The sequence below is a fragment of the Lissotriton helveticus genome, chromosome 6 (genome assembly GCF_964261635.1).
Source record: "Lissotriton helveticus chromosome 6, aLisHel1.1, whole genome shotgun sequence".
Taxonomy (NCBI): domain Eukaryota; kingdom Metazoa; phylum Chordata; class Amphibia; order Caudata; family Salamandridae; genus Lissotriton; species Lissotriton helveticus.
The window spans coordinates 1,360,021,920-1,360,038,783 of NC_136067.1; the positions used below are offsets into that span (position 1 = coordinate 1,360,021,920).

Consider the following 16,864-nt stretch of genomic DNA (forward strand, 5'->3'; position numbering starts at 1 on the left):
ATGGAGGGGTGGGGGCAGAACACATATGAAAGCAGTGCAGTGGAGCAGGCGCGGCGCAGAAATGGATCATAGAGATGTGGTTTGGGCATCATTGTAGGCACGCAGTGGTCCGTGAAATGAGGCGGTTCACCCCATTCGGGGAATTAATGTGACTTATACAAACTACCCGACCGTAGTTTATGAAGCCTTGCGTACCGCCTGCGGAGCGAAGCACCTTATTATAGCACGCATGCTCTCTTGAAAAATAGCAACAAGACGCTCCATTTCGCAGTTCTCAAGGTTAATTGCAGCCCATAAGAGAGTCGCCGAGCGCGCGATCACAACGCCAGCTCTTGCGCACGGCACGGGGCCGTCCATCTTTCCCTTTTGCGCTCTGGTGACAGGATGTAAACATTTAAGAACAAGCCAGCAACAAAACAAAAAAAATGCGTGGTGAAAACGAGGCCTGACACGCAAATAGCATTTCCGGCCGGGAGAAAGGAGAGGCGTGACACGCACCTGAAGGGGCGGAGAAACAACGGAGCGGGCTGCGGAGTCTGGACACGGAGGGACAGGATGAGAGGAGCCGGTGAGGGGGGGCATCGAGGGACAAGAGGGGCGGGTGAGTTTGCCTGTATGTGTGTGTCTGTGTGCCTGCGTGTGTGTGTGTGTGTGTGTGTGTGTGCCTGCCTGCCTGCCTGCCTGCCTGCGCGTGTGTGAGTGTGTGTGCCTGTGCCTGCGTGCATTCACCAACGCGAAAGCGTGCGCGTTCACTAGGTCAAATCTCCGGCAGGAGAAGCTCGTGACAGTCTGCTGTCCACATTCCCCCAAAAGTGATCACATAAGTTGTCGAGACCTAGACAGCAAAGCTTTCGCTTTGCTTTCGTCTAGGCTCGACCTAAAAACAATATAGGTTAAAAGTCTCCCACTCCCACATATCATGGACCACTTGGCAGCTGATAGATAGCAATCTAGAACACATTGCACAGCTTTGCTTGGGTGAAAATCGTGTAGTAGTCATAGAAGATTGAAGAGGCAATCAACCCCCACACCATTTTGCCATAATTCAAGATAAGACACTCATTCATAAATTAGATCTTCTCCTGTCCCCTACAGGAAAATTGTCTTATTTTTGCGCTACTAAAGGCCTTATGTATCATTCCAAATTGCGATCGCAAACGCTGAAATTTGCAGAATATCGGCATTTGCGATCGAAATTGGGCTTAATGGTATATATTAACAACAAACTGCCTCGCAAAATAAGGAATTTGCGATTCCTTATTTGCAATTGCATTTAAGGAATCGCAAATTGCGATTCCTTAAATGCAATGTAAGAGGCACAGAAAAAGTGCAATTTGGCCTTAAGAAATCGCAAATTACCACCAACTTCTAGTTGGTGGTAATTTGCGATTTCTTTGAAAATAATCACTTTTTTGCATTTTTCAAAGTGCCATGTAGGGCATGTATTTGCGCCACATGTGCACACATGCACATTTCAGGAGTGCAACAGGGTGTCCTTTTGACACATTGGCACCCTTGAAATTGCATTCTCAAGTTGCGATTCTCTAATTGAGAATCGCAAATTGAGAATGTCTTCCCATTCATTCCTATGGGCCTCTAGGCCCATAGGAATGAATAGGGAGGTATTCCTAAATTGCAAATCGCAATTTGCGATTCGCAATTAAGGAAAATGTAGGATTCGCAAAATTATTTGCAAATCCTACATACATAGCAAAAAATCGCTATTTGAGAATCGCAAAAGAACATTGCGATACATTTGGCCCATAGAATCATGCATGCCAACTAGGGCACAACCTAGGCCAGGACACTGCAAAGGCTTTGACTGGGGCCTGGAATAAACTTTACATTTGTTTTGAATGATTTAATTTTATTAGGTTTTAAAAATGTAGCTCAAGCCACACACTTCACAAATATGCAGATAAAACAAAATACAACAACAGACCAAAGGACCCTAAAGTATACATTTAGAAAGTATTTTTTATTATGAGTTTTCTTAAAACATGAGGATGCGAGACAGCTAAAGTCTAAATGCCAGACCTAAAAATAAAATAAGAAAATCCACCTGATCAGTGTAAGGAACGTAGAGTTCTGCGATGTGGCGCTGACCTACCTAAGAAAAATGATTCTGCCATTTGAGTTTAAGGCGAATAAAAAAAAAGTATAATTTTGTTTTATCCACTTTGCATATACGTTGTTTTAGAGGTGTAGTGACAGTAGGAGATGTTCTGCATTCTCATATTTCTCTGAATGCAATATTATCACGCATTGGCGCAGTATGTAGGTCACGGGGTAGATGTGTACAGATGTGGAAACAGACTTAGTGCAGATTTTGGCACAGGTATTAGGTGACATGCGCTTCGACGCCTCGTCAGGGGTAGTAAGCGCTATATAAATGCAATTACAATACAATACAATACAATTACATGGCCACTGCAGTTTACCACCGATGAGATCACCCCACAGAGGAAGGCCAGAAGCATCAGCAGCACACTTGGCTGAAAAGAAGTCACGCTGACGAACCTTGGACAAAATCATTTGTGGAGTTCACGTATGTTTCTGTATGGTTAATTAAAACCTTGACAATATAAAACATTAAAAGACATATTATACAAAAGAGAATAAAAAAGAAAAAGTAGATGGGTCATTGTAGTACCAGCTGACATAAGCAGACGTATGATATCAGAGATAAAACACATAATCTGAATCTGCAACTGTTAACCTAAAGGCAATATGATTGTTTGAAATCAGTTTCAGGTAAGCCAAAGTGAGAAATGCATAGAAATAAGTAGATCCTTGTGGGACCATCTGAGATAAGCAGGCTTTTGTTATCCGAAGATAAGACGTGTGATGTAAAATCTACTATAGTTAACCTAGCGGGGTTACAATTGTTAAAGTTCGTTTGCAAGACAGCTGGACTGTAAAGTGCATAATGTCCATAGTGCGAAAAGGTGGTCAGCCGGCAATCATCTCTGAGATTTGTTGTATTTTTTTAAGAAGGTCCTTTAACCCCTTCCACGCTCATGACGAGCTGAGCTCGTCATGAATTGCGCCGCTCGCATGCTCATGACGAGCTGAGCTCGTCATGTAACGCGGCTTTTTAAAAAAAGCCACACAGCGCGAAATAAGCCGCCGCAGGCATGCGGTTAAAGTATTTGCCTCTTCTTGCCAGTTCGGAAGAGATCATGGTACTAAAAATCCGGTTTATGGCATTGTTGCATGTCCTTATGCCATGGGTTAAAAAAAGTGGCTTTAGTAATAACCGCCTGAAGTTGAGCAGCGTTGGGCAGCAACATAACAGGCGTGCACAAGTTTCAGATTTGTAGCCACACAGCTTGCACTTAAGACTATTGGGGAGGAGCGGCTAGTTTGGATTGAAGCCTTTAATTCGTAATGCCATCATCCTCACAGCCAAAATTTGGAATAGGCAGGCTTTCGCGATTGTGCAATTGAGATATGGTTGTGGCTGCAGGCCAACATGGCGGTTGTTATGGTGTGAAGCTGCCAGGGCATTTAGTGGAGGAGTGGACTTGATGTTTTCCATGTCCGCAGTCTTTGAGAGGAGTTTTATCAGTTGTTTTTCACTGCTGTGTGCATAAGTGATGAAGCGTTTAGTGCGGTCAGTCTATTTGGAGGGTGGCTGCTGCCGCCTTTAAATAGGCGGACCAAGGACTATTTTTAGTTTTGAATATGCTCTGAAAGACAAATTTAAAGGAGCAGGACATGGCCAAACTGCATCTATGATAGGATTTTAGAAAGGCCCCAATGCTAGCCCACTTAAGGCCCTCCAGACCAAATCCAAGTCTCACCAGAGGTCCCCTGATGTAATGAGGCAACCTGAACACTCTTTTATAGACTTTTAGATGTAGTTTTCCCATGGTTTCCCAGGCCTCACTGCTGTAGCTGATTGCAAATGGTAATACGGCCCTGAGCACTTTTCAGATTGGGACTGAAGTGGGGCTTTCGAGGGCGGTGTGCAGTTTGCAAAGTCTTGTGGTAATTAGTGCAACCTTATCCTTTGGGTGGCTCATGTGTTTTGGGGCCACCGTTTGCAGAGAGTCATGTGCCCAGATAGTTGTAAGATTTTGCTCCTGTTAATTTAAAGGGGCGAAGAGACCAGTGACGATCTGCTTGCTTACGCATCCTTCCAAATGATATCACCTTCGTTTTCTAGGCATTTTCTACCATATTGTTTGCCCTATTGTATGTGTGAAGGGCGTTTATGGCTCTCTGGATTTCTATTTTTGAGTTGTCAAGCAGAACAATGTCATCCACGTACTGCAGTATTGTGAGCTTGGTTGTTCCTATTTTGGGGGGAATTAAATTGACATGGTTTAATGCCAAAGACATATCTTCTGTATATAGGTTAAACAGCATTAGAGCTAGGACGTATCCTTGCTCTAGCCCTTGGTTAGTGTTGATCTTCCTGGTTAGCGCGGTGTCTAACAGATTGACCATCATCCAAGTTGATGAATACAATATGATAGCGTTAAGCAGGTTGCTTCGAGTGCCCCACACCTGGAGTTTGCTCCATAAAATGTCCCTATCCACCAGGTCGAACACCGACGAATAGTTCACAAAGACCTCTGGCTGTTTGCCTGGCGGATGAAGTAGGAAAGAGTAACTAGGTTATCCAGTGTGGAGGAGTTGGACCTTAATTCTGGTGGGCAAAATGGGATTATTGCGTTTGTTGTTGCCCAAGATTCAAGGTCTTTTAAAATGGCAGAGGCGTAGATCTTGGCCGCAATGTCCAGTAGGGCCATCAGGAAGTAGTTGATGGGGTTCTGTCTGCAGCCCATTTTGAAAAATAGGTGCTGTCTCCAACCTCTCCAACTGTTAGGAACTTGTTAGGACTTGAAAAATAGGCAGAACAGTGGAGAAAGTATTGCAGGCCACAATGCTGTGTCTTCTTTAAATAGTTGGGCTGGGAGCCCATTTAGGCCTGGTGCACCTGATGTTTGTGTTTTGCGTACAACTTTTTGAATGTTATTGATAGTTTACTTAGGGACACAACCGTTTAGGTCATCTGCGTGGTCAAATATTTCAGGTGAGAAAACTCTTGGTTGTTCGACTATGTATAGTTTTTTTTTACGTGCAGGTCCCACATTGCTTCACCAATGGCATTACACCTGGTTGCAAGCTGGTGTGTTTTGTTTTTGATTTGTCTCTATAAGTCGGCCTGATTATGCTTGCTCATGAGCGAGAATACGTAATGCCACTCCTTGTACCTCTGCTGATATTTTACATGCTATACCAATTGCTTATGTTGCTTTCTTGCACCTTGCAATTCCAGTTGCAAAGCAGCTTTAGTTCGTTGATTCTGGATTTTGCAGTTTGCCTTCGTCAGCTTACAGATGTACCATGAGCGAGTCAGAATAGATTGATTTTTGTTAGATGTTTTTGACAGAAACTGCCCATGACCTGTGAAGGAGTCCAGTAATTTATGGATGCCTCTGGTTATAGATGCCCAGTGGGTAAATAGATATTAGCCGCTTTGGGCCTGCAGGGACTGTCCAGTAATGGCTTTCCATGCTGTTAATTTCTGCAGACTGACCGGGACCCATTTTATTCTCCGGGTTAAGAATGCAGATTCGCCAAGGAGAGAGTTGCCCAGTGCCTTATGGCCTTCACGGTTAGATGAGCTAAGATTAAAAGTTGCACAAAATGGACGGTGGTTGCTCTGATGTGAGGAAAGTACTTCAAAGGTTTCAAGGTGTTCCACAAGTTTTCCTGAGGCAAAAACATAGTCAATACTACTTATCCCCCTGAAGGTTTTCAAAAACTGAAGTGATGGCATAGAGTCTTCCTCTATGGTCTGAATGGACTTCAGTCTGTGTTTACTTAAGGTTTTATACAGCTGTTTGCTTAAGGAATTTGTGGGTGGGCAGCCGGCGGAGACTGATTCTACCTGTGACAATTTGAAATCCCCACCAATTAGTATTTAATAAATCACAGGATCACAAAGAATGTGATCCAAATTGTTGCTTAGCTGGCTCAGACTTTTACCTCGTGCTGAACCAAAGCTGTTAAAATGGGCATTAATCAAAAGGATCCTAATTCGGGAGGCTGTTGCCTTAATTCTCTCCACTGCCTGCACTTCAAACATTTCACCTTGAGTTGGATTTTTTGTTGCTGTTGGTTTCAGGCTGAGAATAGGATACATTGACAAGCCCCTCCTCGATGTCCTCCCATCGAGTTGCTTGTTTTTCATTGCTGCTTGATGGACCCCTTGGAAGCCACTAATTGTTAGTGGGGTTAATGACCACGTTTCTTGTAGGCAGAGTACATCAGATGCCATTAGCAGTGATTTTGCGGTTTCTGAATTTAACAGTCTTGATAGCCCAACCACATTCCATGTCAGGAGCCTTATGGGTTGTTGTGTTTAAGGCGAGTGTGTCTTAATCCTAGGAACAATTTGTTACCTCTCTGGACAGGATGGGTGAAACCCAACTCCAGTCAGGTGTATGTTTTCCCCCAATTTGTCCTGTTGTGACTTTCCAGATGGGGCGCCTTGTTGAGGAGTGGCAGCGGGCTATGAAAGTGTTGCCTGACGGTTAGTGGTAAAACAAGTGCCCGGTCCCCCTCAGAATGCTATAGGGGTGAGCTTTTAAATTGGGCAGGCTGATGAGCTTTTTTAATGGCGCTGGATATTTGGGCGCTGAGATTATAGAAATTCCTATGCACCATTCCTTAAGGATAGGCTTGCATTCCAGTACAGCTTCTGCCAGTAGATTTGTTTTTAGTGTTAAGACTGTAGCTTCCCTTCGGGGTAGATTTAAACCCTACACTCTGGATTTCCTCAGACATAATTTTCAACTGGGTTAGTAAATTGGAACGATTCAGGAAATCGTGACTCCCCTCCAAGGGGTAATGTGGGATGAGGACCAGCTTGGTCGGCCGGTCCTCACCTGGACATTTTCCGGTTTGGCCTTCATTGCGGGTTTGGGCAAGGGAAAAAAGTTTGTGCAAGGCTGGTCTAGTCCAAGGAGGACAATCAGTGTCCCTTGTGGATAATATCTTTCTTTTAGAGGAGTTAACTTCCTGCGGAGCTTCAATCAGTGCCCAACCAGAGGATTGCTGCACCCTCTGTGTGTAGGTCTTAGACACTGAAGGTGGAAATAAATGTCATTGGGCTATGGTTGAACTTGTGTTTTGCTTGAGTGGAGAGATGCTAATGTCACGGCACCTTGGAATAGGGGTGCGGTCGATTGCACTGATTCTGGCTCTTTTTTCCCATTTCCTCTATTTCTGGGCATAGGTTCCATCTGGTCTTGCGTAGGTGATTGCTGCACCCCCTGTGGATGGGTTCCTGGCGCAGTGGATAGTATCACTGGGCCTTGTGCCACGGTAACATTTGTTTTAAACTTAGGTAGAGTGAGTGCTAAAGCCAGATTTGCATGGAATGGATCTGGGTCGCCTATTCACTTATTCTGTTTTTTTACCTATAGTATCGCTTTCGCTGCAGCACGTTTTATGGAAACACACATTTTTATTACATTTACACCAGCAAATCTATCGAAATGTAATGTGAACTGTTGCTGTGACATTACCGCCCTCCTGCCAACGGCCACGGGGAAGACACAATATTGGCCATATTGGGAGGCCAGAAGTACAAAAGTGTGATGCATGAAATCATTAATTGCTCAACCTACTTAAACAGCATGACTACATGTTTTCTCCTAGCATAGACCTTAACATAGCAAAATTATACTACACAATGTATACGTTTCTATACAGCATGCATAAAAGGTGTTCTAGTTAAGGGTCACTTTCACTGGACGCATGTTTGACTACCTTTTATGCCTTAAGAGGTTTAGGCAGCCACACAACAGATTTACTTCTGCTAACAAAGTCACGTGTCCCCATACGTCTTAAGATAAAACAGTGGTTCACATATGTTTTACGTAATTTAATGAAAAAATTTTAGGGCAGAACAGACAACATATGAACTACAGTTTGACCGAAGGAATTTAATTTTAATATTCAAGAAAAGCCATGTCTACAATTTCTCATACGAGAAAAATCCCAAAATCCTCAAAACAGCACAACATTTGCTTTGTAATTGTCTATGAGGCCTCTGGTTTTTTTTATGCTCATACTGCAGGTATTCGACAAACAGCTCTGCCAATGCCAACTTTGGAGCTGGGGAACCAGGTTCAAGTCTCAGCGTCGGCTCAACATCCTGTGATTCTGGACAAATCACTTTGGGCCATATGTATCAAGCACTAATGCGTTTGCAAACGCCAAAATTCTGCGAATTTCGGCGTTTGCAAACGCATTAGTGCAAAATGGTATGTATCACCGAAATCTGCTTGCAAAATAAGGAATCGCAAAATTTGCGATTCCTTATTTTGCGATTGCATTTAAGGAATCGCAAATTTTGCCATTTCCCTAAATGCAATGTATGAAGCATAAAAAAAATGCAAATTGGCCTTAAGGAAACGCAAATTACCACCAACTTGAAGTTGATGGTAATTTGCGAATTCCTTGAAAAATGCACTTTTTTGCATTTTTCTAAGTGCAATGTGAGGCACATACATGCCCTTAGGGCATGTATGTGCGCCACATGTGCACCCATGCTGATTTCAGGGGTGCAACAGGGTGTCCTTTAGACACCCCTGCACCCTTGAAATTATTCTCAATTTGCGATTCTCAAATGGCGAATTCACTTTTTTGCATTTTTCAAAGTGCAATGTGAAGCACATACATGCCCTTAGGGCTTGTTGTGCGCCACATGTGCACCCATGCTTATTTCAGGGGTGCAACAGGGTGTCCTTTGGACACCCCTGCACCCTTGAAATTGCATTCTCAATTTGCGATTCGCTAATTGCTAATCGCAAATTGAGAATGTCTTCCCATTCATTCCTATGGGCCTCTAGGCCCATAGGAATGAATGGGGAGGTATTCCTTAATTGCGAATCGCAATTTGCGATTCGCAATTAAGAAATATGTAGGATTCACAAAATTTATTGGAAATCCTACATATATAGCAGTTTGCGATTCTCAAATAGCGATTCTCAAAAAATCGCTATTTGAGAATCGCAAAATGACTTCTTGATACATATGGCCCAAAATGATAAAAACATTGTGTTTTTATCATTTTATTTTTCCTTTGTTTACTGCTGCACAGCAGCAGAGGGGCGACGCTCCTCCGCCTTAGCAGAGGAGCCGGCACTGAATTATCTACCGTAAACTGCATAACGACATTCCTCCTTGAATTCACTTATGCTGGCCTTTAGTTTGCCATCCTAATCGACATGCTCTTACTGGCACCTCCGTGCGCTCTCTGACGAAACAGAAGAAAGCAGCCAGCGTGAGGTTAAGGGCCTTCAGTGGTGTGCAGTTTGTCATTCTGGGCACTGATATACGTGCATACTCTGTTTCAAGTGAATAATGCTTCACTGTGATGCCTGGATTGTGAGCCAAACCTTTCTGGCACGTGCATGAAAATGGGAACAATTCGCTTATTTTCTGATCTCGCTGGATGTCGGCCAAAGCAACGCCACGTACAGAACGTTCTGCTATGTTATAACGTGAATTCCATTAGCTTCAGGGTCAACGCGAGCAGTAATATTGAATGGACACCCTTTGTCAGCATGCTTTGAAGCAGAGAGAAAAGCAAGAAAGGGAGAAAGAAAGAGGCAGAGAAAGATAGGAAAGCAGCGACAAAGGGGGAAAGATATAAACAAGCATTGACAAAGGCAATAGGTCTCGCATAAGAGAGGTCTATTGTGTTGTCAATGTTCATAATAACCATGTTGTACAGCAGAAGAGCTGCTGTGCAGCATGGCTAAAAGTTTTTAAAAAGTGTGATACGTGGCCACGCTGGCTGCTTTATAGTGTTTCTTTTACTTTTAACCATGCTGCATAGTAGCCACGCAGCTGTAAAACGTGGCAAAGAAAACGATGACAAAGCCAAATGGCTCTACAATTTGGATTACCAATGTTTACAGCTGCGTGGCACTGTGAGACATAGTTCAAAGCAAAAAAAAAGCTCTATAAAGTAGCCAATGTTGACCACGTATGAAAATGAAATGAAAATAAGTTTTATAAAGGGCTCTAATGTTCTAGGGCGTTTTAGCGCTGGCAGCGCAACAGAAGGGTAATTATGACACCTAGGCCTAGATGTATCAAGCCTTTTGCGATTCGTTAAGGCCGAAATTCGCAGAATTTCGGCCTTAACGAATCGCAAACGGACATTTTGCATCTTTTGGGATGTATTAGAAATTAGCAAAATAAGGAATCGCAAAAAATTGCGATTCCTTATTTTGCTTAAGCATTTAAGGAATCGCAATTTTGCGATTCCTTAAATGCCATGTATGAAATTTTTTTACATTGCGAATTCAGGTTAAGGAATCGCAAATTAACACCAATTTGAGGTTTGTGTTAATTTGCGATATCCTTTCAAAAACCAAAATATGACAATTTTGAAGGTGGCATGTGACACACATACATGCCCATAGGGCATGTATGTGTGCCATATGCACACACATGTAAGTTTCAGGGGTGCAGCAGGGTGTCCATGAGACACCCCTGCACCCTTGAAATAATTCTCAAATTGCGAATAGCAAATTGCGAATTCGCAATTTGAGAATTACTTCACAATCATTCCTAAGGGCCTCCTGGCCCATAGGAATGCATGGGAAATTATTCCTTATTTGCGAATTCGCAAAATGCGAATTCTCAAATAAAGATTAATAAGGAATCGCTAAAAAAAAGCGATTTTTTACATACATTCCGTTTTGCGAATCTTAAATAGCGATTCGCTAAAAATCGCTATTTAAGATTCGCAAAATGGAATCTTGATACATCTAGGCCCTGTGAGTTAAAAAGTCAGGTCTTAAGATTCTTTCTAAAAACTGACAAGGAAGAACTAGTCTTTAAGTTGAGGGGTAAGGCATTCCACTGTTTGGTTGGGTTGTACCATACACAAAGTTTTTGACAGGAAAAGTGGACTTGAGATTGGATGGAAATTATTAAGGTCACCCTGATCAATACTGGGTTTTCAGACCAACTTTGCACAACTTTGAGACAGTTTAGTAACACTCTTTGAGTTGCTGGTGAATTGATGAGTTTGAACCTAGAAGTGGCAAGATCAGACATAATTCCTTCAGCTAGTTTGGCAGGAGTAAGGTTTGCAAAGTAATAGGATCGAAAGAATTGAGTTTGCAGATATTGCGGAGTATTTCCACCCGGATATTTCTCTGAAGGTTGACCAGATAAATATAGATTTTTTTCTGCAAAAGAGATGAGGGAAATTAGCCAGGAGTGAGAAAGGATGCTTCCTTCAATTTGATTTTAGTATAGAGGAAATAGGCAAATTCCTCACATTTCTTGCCGGGTCAACTATGTTAGGAATGTGTGAGGATCTGCAGTAGTTTTAACTACCTCAAAAAGCTCCATGGGTATATTTTTGACCAGACCAATCTTGACAGCCTTGGATATCACTTCAAAAATATGCTTTTTTATATGCTTTTCTGGCACAGCAGAGGTTTTTTTCTTCATGAAGGTCATGGCTATAGGAAGGAGACAATGTTTTAGTCTTGGTCCTTTTCTCCTTGATAGGGGCAAAACTGTTAAGGATACCTATGTTTGTTTTATTTAAAACATTATTAGCTTAATTCACACCTTAATCTTTCATAGGATGCGCAAGATAAGAAGCGTATCCAGTGGCTAGGTCACTGTGGTTGAGATTCTAAGTATCTCCAATCAGAGTTTAGGGCTTCTTCTGTTCATCACAAGTTGACATTTTGGTGAAAGACATCTGAAATACGTTTTACTAGTGATCAAACAAAGCAACTGGGAGCGGGTCTTCAACTCGATGCAAGTTATTTGTTTGCAATGATCAAACCCAGGGTAGCCGCTTTGATGTGAGTGGGTTATAGGGAGCGTTGTATCAAGCGATTCTTTTGTAGAAAAATGGAGAATCATTGGAAAGAGTCATTAGGGTTACCCTAGTGGAGATTGAACTCTCCTACAAAAGTGTGTCTGGTATGGGACAAAATGAGCTGAGAAGTAATGTGTTCCATAGAATGTTCAACAAAACCATGAATGTCATGCAAATAATGATTGGTCATGTTCAATCTTGTCGATTTAGAGGTAAACAATTTGATTTCCACTATGAGATATTAAAGGAGGGACTCAATTATCACTTGACAAAAGAAAATAGAGTTCCTGTAGCTAACAGCTACCCCGCCTGCTATTCTCCCCTCTCTATCAAGATATATGATGAACCGGGGGAAATGAGTAATTGCATGCAGTACTGGGTAGCTCATTAAACTCTGTTTCTGTTAGCACCATATTATCAAGGTCCATATTGACAATTATGTCTGAAGTCTGTATCCGGTGTTGGACTGCCAACTTGCCAGTGTATATAAAATATATATTCGCTATTCTAAATTCCACATCTACGTATCTATACTTATTTTGCGAAGTAATAAGTAGTTTGAAACAGTGAATGCAATATTTCTTTTATGTAAAATATTGCCTGGCATATAGTGGAAGTATACCATTCCAGGCCGTTGCATACAGAGCTTCTCACAGTGGGCCCGATTCACAAAGGTAAAGTTAGACCATAAGTCTAACTTTACTACTTTTCAATATTCACAAAGGTAAGTTACTACTACTAGTAGTAAAGATACTAGTAGTAACTTACATTTGTGAATACCGAAAAGAAGTAAAGTTAGACTTTTGGTCTAAGTTAAACTTTTGATCTAACTTTATCTCTGTGAATCGGGCCCAACGTGTTCCATAATCCACTTGCAGACATGAACAGGCAATGAGAGAATGCAATATGAATTTGTATGTTTAAGAAACTGCAGATAGATGAAAGAGTAGATCTCAGATTCTGGGAACTTTTCCCTCTTTTGACGTCTGCTAACTAAAGAGTTAAGAGGAAAGAACAAGCTAGTCTAGGCGTGTGTCTATTTACGGAGTTCCTTTGCCTTTCCCTTTAATGTAATTGAAAGTGTGTAAACATTGACAAAAGAACCCCACCTTGAAAACAAGCATTATAGCACTGTTTGCAGAGGGATGTTATTGCAGCATTCACAATAGTCATGTGTCACGTGTTACACAACTTTCTAATCGCCAAGAAGCCAAAATGGCAACTCGGAGTGCATCAAACTGCTATGTAACAATCGATGACTGCTAGATTACATTCTACAATGCTTTAAAACTTCTTAAAGTTCTGCAAGTATAATTTTATGCAAAAAACTTGACAAACCAACGTTTCTCTGGGGGTAGTTTTGGGACAAACTGTGCATTCAATAGCAGTAGTAGGAGGATAGAGATGCGTATCAGAAAGGTGTCGGAAATTTAGCAGAGAAAACAGCGGCTCAAAGAGAGGCAATCAACTGCAAAACAATCACATAACAATTCACAGAGCTGAATAAATATGATTTATATTGCGAGACTAGGGACAACGGAAGTCAGAAGACCGGATGACAATGGCCACGACTGTTTATACTGGTGCCCGTTTCACAGTTTATTTGGACGGATAGTGAATGCAATCAACAACTGTACTATAAACATGAGTGTTTTAAGAATGGACAAAATTGAACCTCGATGATTGGGTGGAGTACATCACATCCTATAGGGGTAATCATCCCGTGGGGTAAATTGTGCCTTGTCACTGATATACACCTATCATCTGACTTTCTCTAAAAGAACTTCCCCAGGCTGAAGAAACCATCTTCCATAAACGCAGAAGCAGAATTGAGGCTGTCAATTACAGAGGTTGTAATTTAATGGAATGTTTTTCTAACTATACAATCTTAGGGTGCATTCAATCTAACAAGGAATCAGAACATTACACATAAACGTCTTGGTGACCAATCTCTGCACAACAAATACAAAATTTTGCAATCAGCCCAGGAGCCAGGCAATTTTTTGCACTAATGCCATGACATTTTGAAAAACAAACAGCATTGCCATTTTGTATAACCCTGGGCGAAGCACTACGCTACGCTCGCGTAGTTTGTGAAGTTTGCGCAACTTCGCACTACGCGAGCTGCTTTTGCTTGTTCGCGGTCCTCAACATCATGTTCGCGACCGCGAGCAAGCAAAATGACATCCCGGCGAGACTCTCCATGTGGGGCGGTCAGGTTTCTCATTGCGAGTGGTCTTGCATGCTCGCGACCGCTCGCGATGAGAAACTACTAGTTCGCGTTGAGAAAGCTGCCGCTCGAGTACAAATCTACTCGAGCGGCAGAAAACTACAGCTCGCACTGTGCAAGATGCCGTTTTGTTTTCAATGAGTGCACAGTGCCGGATGCTCGGTCGCACTGTGCAATCATTGAAAATGCATCTTGCACAGTGCGAACATGCTACTACGCAGCTCGCGTAGTGCTACGTGAAGTTCGCGTAGTGCGAAGTGCACTTCGCGTAGCTTCGCGTAGCGCTACTCCGCGAACTACGCCCACCCGTAATTTTGTATCAATATATGTAGGAGCTGGTGCAAAAACAACATTTTTCACAGAATGAACAGTGCGAAAATACAATTTTTGCACAAATGATCAATTGCAAAAGTTAATGGGAAATTACCCAGCACTGACGCAATGTACGCAATATATCTCTGCCTGGGTCTTTGCCCTTCGATGGAAAAGCATATTAGAAAGTATGAGAGAAAAGAGTTCACTTCCAGGTGGAACATGGTCAATTCTGTAGTGCAAAGATAGGCCATGGAGACAGTTTATTCAATGTTCTCTTTAAGACTACAGGAACACGGGAAAGGAAGAGAATGGGCATTACAGTAGGCGGATAAAATGTAAAAAGTGTTGATGTCAACTCTTTATAAAGAAAAAAAAATTCCAGAGTAATCCAGGAGGTTTCTAATTTATAAATCAGTTCCGTTTCACCTACTGCACCTGGAAGGACATACCACCTGGAAGAACACTGTATTAAACAATTATTGGCGAAGCCAATAGGTTTTTCCATTTTATAATATGAAGACCAAGCTTTGCCAACGCTTGTTTTTAAAGCATTGTTTTTTTTTTTTTAAACAAGGAAAATAAAAAATTAAAGGATGAAGGAGCTGCAAACACATCTCTTACAATATTTCAAAATTGAACACTGAATCCAATATTTTCAGCCTTTGTAAACAGCATGGCTTGTTAGTTAAATACTTTTCACACAAGAAACTCTGAACAAAATTAAAAAGCCAGTTACGCGTGATCTACCTTTAAACAAAGTGGACTAGTTGCAGGCACTTAAAACAAAATAACTGCTGTCAATAAGGAAGTGTCAGGAAATCACTTCCCATACCTAATTTAGGTGTCGATTATGATTACGGAGAATCAGCATCCTCCGGGCCGGTGGAAGCCACCGCCGGCCCGGAGGATGCGGATTCACCACCGCGGTCACAGAAAACACCCACCGCCAGATTATGATGGCGGTGGGAACAGCGGCGGACGGCAGGTCCATCCGCCGCTGATCCACGGAATGTTGAGCGCTATTTGGTGGCAGTGTCTGCAAGACACCGTCAGCCAAATTAAGATGTGTGTTTAAACATGCTTTTCCGCGGCGGTTTTTCCGCCGTGGAAAAGCATGTGGAACTTTGCTTCTGGGGGCCCCTTGCGGGCCCCCAGGGTGAAGGGGGGGGTGGTGGTGCACATGGTGGGTACCTATGGTACCCCCCTGCATTTACATGCACAAAGCGGCAGGCAGCGCGTGATGCCTGCCGCTTTGTGCATGTAAATGTAAAGCATGCATTTTTAACCCTGCGGCGAGTGCTGCTTCAAGCAGCACCCGCCGCAAGGTTAAAGATATGGGATGTGACCACCAGGGTGGCGGTCACATCGTAATTGCAACGGAGGGACCGCCGCTGCCCCTGCGGACGGTCCCTCCACCTCGGGGGTGGTGAACGGACGCAGGTCCGTCCGCCATCCTAATAGGCCTCTTAGTTCCACTGAACTGAAATTGACCATTTGATACTCTGCAGAAGTACGGGGAGAATATTTATGGGCTTGCAGAAGAAGAGACTTTTCAGAGGTGAGTGCAGGTGACCGCCTCTCCCCAGAGTCATGAAAGCTGTGTTTATATTCCCGGCCTGAGTTTTGATGCAACATGTGGGACACAGGAAATAAATCAAACCAATCCTGATAAAGTCTGCTCTCAAGTCCAACCCCTGCAAAAATATATATGTTGCTGTGTTTTACAGACCACCCTGTAAAGAAGGGGGGTGCAACACCAGCTCAGGGGGCGGGGATGTGAGGAAGAAAGCACAGTTTGTGGGAGAGAGTAACTATACACAAACTGACCTCTAGAGTGCTAAAACAAAAGTTAAAAAGTGGTGTCCTGATATGAGCTGTAGAAGGACGCAAATCATCCAATCAAAATAATTGTAAAGACGATATGCTTCAGAGCAGGGGCAAACACAAGAAGAGCAAGGCAAGATATTGAATAAGAGACAAGCAAATTGAAGTGACAATTAATTGAACCAATGGTAAGAAATAGATGGTAAGAAAAGATTGTGCTCTATGCCCACTGTGAGTTTTCGGTATGGTCCACTAGAGCGAATTTGTACGAAGCCAGCCAATAGCTCTCAGGCAGTCCAGACCTAAAAATGCAGTTATCCCAAACATTGCTTAAAATTAGCTCACATACCCAAAAGCTAAGTGAAAGACAGATCAGCAAATGGCCTTTTTTCAGATATCATAAATCCTCTCAGGTAAGCAGAAGTATCAAATGGAAAATTCTGCTGTTCCAACTAGAATTTACCCTGAAAAGAGCAAAAGAAAAGTTTTCCTTAACATCTACAAGTACATTAAGCTATTCGTATAGGCTCTAGAAGTCCAGAGGTCTCAAAACCAGCTGCCACCTTTTAAAAAAGAAGACTCAGGCAGAGGCACAGAACAGAAAATACAGG

The 16,864-nt window shown here is 42.6% G+C and overlaps 1 protein-coding gene across 1 annotated transcript in view; it reads right to left on the minus strand.

Moving 5' to 3' along the window:
• Window positions 1-16,864, minus strand: part of PGBD5 (piggyBac transposable element derived 5) — a 522,626-nt gene that overhangs the window by 369,455 nt on the left and 136,307 nt on the right. The window lies entirely within an intron of this gene.